This window comes from Drosophila bipectinata, unplaced genomic scaffold, assembly GCF_030179905.1.
Source record: "Drosophila bipectinata strain 14024-0381.07 unplaced genomic scaffold, DbipHiC1v2 scaffold_39, whole genome shotgun sequence".
In the NCBI taxonomy this organism is placed as follows: Eukaryota; Metazoa; Arthropoda; class Insecta; order Diptera; family Drosophilidae; genus Drosophila; species Drosophila bipectinata.
Window position 1 is genome coordinate 25001 of NW_027222965.1, and position 4352 is coordinate 29352.

A 4352-nucleotide genomic window follows, 5' to 3' on the forward strand; every position below is an offset into this window, starting at 1 on the left:
CTGATATACAGGTTAATGCTTTATATAATATTAAAACAATATAAATTATATTTATATTGATTATATAAAACTAAGACATTTCGCAACAATTATTTTAGGTATAAAAATAACTTTATTGAAGGAATTGATATATGCCAGTTAAATGGTGTATTTTTAATTTCTTTCAATAAAAACATAATTGACGAATTGTATATTTATATATATTTATAAAACTCTAAGCGGTGGATCACTCGGCTCATGGGTCGATGAAGAACGCAGCAAACTGTGCGTCATCGTGTGAACTGCAGGACACATGAACATCGACATTTTGAACGCATATCGCAGTCCATGCTGTTATGTACTTTAATTAATTTTATAGTGCTGCTTGGACTACATATGGTTGAGGGTTGTAAGACTATGCTAATAAAGTTGCTTATTATTATATATTTTTATAATGATATGCATATGGTATATTATTGGATATATTTATATATTCATAATATTAAATATAAAAGCAATTATCTCAAATATTTATAAAAGAAAAAATGAAGATATACAATTCTTTCTTTTTTCAATTCAAATAATACTGAGAAATGTCTAGCATAAAAAAATTAAATTTTTTTTAACTAGAATTGTCTCTTATTTAAAGATGCGAAAATTGAAAATATATCAAATATATTGTTCTTCATAGAGATATATTGTTTATATATATATACATTGCTTTATACAACCTCAACTCATATGGGACTACCCCCTGAATTTAAGCATATTAATTAGGGGAGGAAAAGAAACTAACAAGGATTTTCTTAGTAGCGGCGAGCGAAAAGAAATCAGTTCAGCACTAAGTCACTTTGTCTATATGGCAAATGTGAGATGCAGTGTATGGAGCGTCAATATTCTAGTATGAGAAATTAACGATTTAAGTCCTTCTTAAATGAGGCCATTTACCCATAGAGGGTGCCAGGCCCGTATAACGTTAATGATTACTAGATGATGTTTCCAAAGAGTCGTGTTGCTTGATAGTGCAGCACTAAGTGGGTGGTAAACTCCATCTAAAACTAAATATAACCATGAGACCGATAGTAAACAAGTACCGTGAGGGAAAGTTGAAAAGAACTCTGAATAGAGAGTTAAATAGTACGTGAAACTGCTTAGAGGTTAAGCCCGATGAACCTGAATATCCATTATGGAAAATTCATCATTAAAGTTATAATATTTAAATAATATTATAGAAATAGTGTGCATTTTTTCCATATAAGGACATTGTAATCTATTAACATATATAATTTATCATAAAATATGACTTATAGTTTATTCAAATTATTATGCTTGCATTTTAACATAGGATAAATGTCATTAATTTGATAAAGTGTTGATAGATTAATAAGAATACAGTGCGTTAATTTTTCGGAATTATATAATGGCATAATTATCATTGATTTTTGTGTTTATTATATGCACTTGTATGATTAACAATGCGAAAGATTCAGGATACCTTCGGGACCCGTCTTGAAACACGGACCAAGGAGTCTAACATATGTGCAAGTTATTGGGATATAAACCTAATAGCGTAATTAACTTGACTATTAATGGGATTAGTTTTTTAACTATTTTATAGTTAATTAACACAATCCCGGGGCGTTCTATATAGTTATGTATAATAATATTTATATTATTTATGCCTCTAACTGGAACGTACCTTGAGCAGATATGCTGTGACCCGAAAGATGGTGAACTATACTTGATCAGGTTGAAGTCAGGGGAAACCCTGATGGAAGACCGAAACAGTTCTGACGTGCAAATCGATTGTCAGAATTGAGTATAGGGGCGAAAGACCAATCGAACCATCTAGTAGCTGGTTCCTTCCGAAGTTTCCCTCAGGATAGCTGGTGCATTTTAATGTTATATAAAATAATCTTATCTGGTAAAGCGAATGATTAGAGGCCTTAGGGTCGAAACGATCTTAACCTATTCTCAAACTTTAAATGGGTAAGAACCTTAACTTTCTTGATATGAAGTTTAAGGTTATGATATAATGTGCCCAGTGGGCCACTTTTGGTAAGCAGAACTGGCGCTGTGGGATGAACCAAACGTAATGTTACGGTGCCCAAATTAACAACTCATGCAGAAACCATGAAAGGCGTTGGTTGCTTAAAACAGCAGGACGGTGATCATGGAAGTCGAAATCCGCTAAGGAGTGTGTAACAACTCACCTGCCGAAGCAACTAGCCCTTAAAATGGATGGCGCTTAAGTTGTATACCTATACATTACCGCTAAAGTAGATGATTTATATTACTTGTAATATAAATTTTGAAACTTTAGTGAGTAGGAAGGTACAATGGTATGCGTAGAAGTGTTTGGCGTAAGCCTGCATGGAGCTGCTATTGGTACAGATCTTGGTGGTAGTAGCAAATAATCGAATGAGACCTTGGAGGACTGAAGTGGAGAAGGGTTTCGTGTGAACAGTGGTTGATCACGAGTTAGTCGGTCCTAAGTTCAAGGCGAAAGCCGAAAATTTTCAAGTAAAAATAAATATTACAATTATTGTGAAAATTATATACTTGAATAATTTTGAACGAAAGGGAATACGGTTCCAATTCCGTAACCTGTTGAGTATCCGTTTGTTATTAAATATGGGCCTCGTGCTCATCCTGGCAACAGGAACGACCATAAAGAAGCCGTCGAGAGATATCGGAAGAGTTTTCTTTCTGTTTTATAGTCGTACTACCATGGAAGTCTTTCGCAGAGAGATATGGTAGATGGGCTAGAAGAGCATGACATATACTGTTGTGTCGATATTTTCTCCTCGGACCTTGAAAATTTATGGTGGGGATACGCAAACTTCTCAACAGGCCGTACCAATATCCGCAGCTGGTCTCCAGGTGAAGAGTCTCTAGTCGATAGAATAATGTAGGTAAGGGAAGTCGGCAAATTAGATCCGTAACTTCGGGATAAGGATGGCTCTGAAGATTGAGATAGTCGGGCTTGATTGGAAACAATAATATGGTTTATGTGCTCGTTCTGGGTAAATAGAGTTATAATCATTTATGGTTGTAACTGTTCCCCGGATAGTTTAGTTACGTATCCAATTGTGGAACTTTCTTGCTAAAATTTTTAAGAATACTAGTTGGGTCAAAACCAATTAGTTCTTATTAATTATAACGATTATCAATTAACAATCAATTCAGAACTGGCACGGACTTGGGAATCCGACTGTCTAATTAAAACAAAGCATTGTGATGGCCCTAGCGGGTGTTGACACAATGTGATTTCTGCCCAGTGCTCTGAATGTCAAAGTGAAGAAATTCAAGTAAGCGCGGGTCAACGGCGGGATAAGCGCGGTCAACGGCGGGAGTAATTCTCCAATCCAATGGAGAATTGGATTTGATCGCGTAGAGTGGGTGCAATTCCGTAACTCGTAAATCATACGATCAAGTCAAGTCGACTCAAAACCTCCTCGTGGTATTCTGGGTACTAGCTTTTGCTGGTAGCTGATTTGAGCGGCGGAGGGGTCCATGGGGTTACCAGCCCCTTGGACCCCTTAAAAAACATATTGGTGCAGAAACTAACAACGAGCCTCGGATAATTGATGATATAATAGGAAGAGAGAGAGTCCACGGCTACTAGTCTGGATGCTAGCAACCAGTATGAACGAGGTGCAGCGGTTAACCTTTAGGTCGGGTGCCTGCACGATATGTGGAATGTCGTTCAACTCCAAGAGGGGTTTGGGCGGCCACATGTCACATCGACACAAAGACGAACTTGATACACAACGTCTTCGTGTTGATAAAAAAGCGAGGTGGTCAGAGGAAGAAACGTTGATGATGGCGAGAAAGGAGGTCGAGCTTGCAGCAAGTGGTATTCGACATCTAAATAAAAAGCTAGCGGAAATTTTTACACACCGCAGTTCCGATGCAATTTCTTCATATCGGAAGAGGGGTGAATATAAGGCAAAACTGGAACAGATAAGAGGGCAATCTGTTCCCACCCCAGAAGCATTAGAGTCGAATACCCACAGCGCCGCCCTAGTAATAGCGAGCAAAACCGACGAGTATCAACATCATCTTCGGGACCAATCAGACCACACGAACAGACGAACAGCGAAATCCTCAGGGTACTACAGGGCTATGCCCCAGTAGTATGCGATTCCCGGTGAGAGCCGAGGTCCTGCAAACATCGTAGATAATGCGCAGGTCTCGGGACAGGAAACCACTCTCCAAAGTTTATCTTGCTATCTCATGGAAATTTTCCGCCACGGAATGAACCGCACATTCTGACGAGGCCCCGAACGGAGCCTCGAAATATGAGACAGCGTAGAAGGCAGCAGTACGCTAGGGTTCAGCGTAACTGGGATAAACATCCGGGAAGATGC

The 4352-nt window shown here is 38.1% G+C and overlaps 1 non-coding gene across 1 annotated transcript; it reads left to right on the forward strand.

Moving 5' to 3' along the window:
• Positions 1 to 210: 210 nt before the first annotated feature.
• LOC138927602 (5.8S ribosomal RNA) lies at positions 211 to 389 on the forward strand. The gene has a single exon (XR_011444052.1). It is a non-coding gene; the product is annotated as a 5.8S ribosomal RNA (ribosomal RNA).
• The last annotated feature ends 3963 nt before the right edge of the window (positions 390 to 4352 follow it).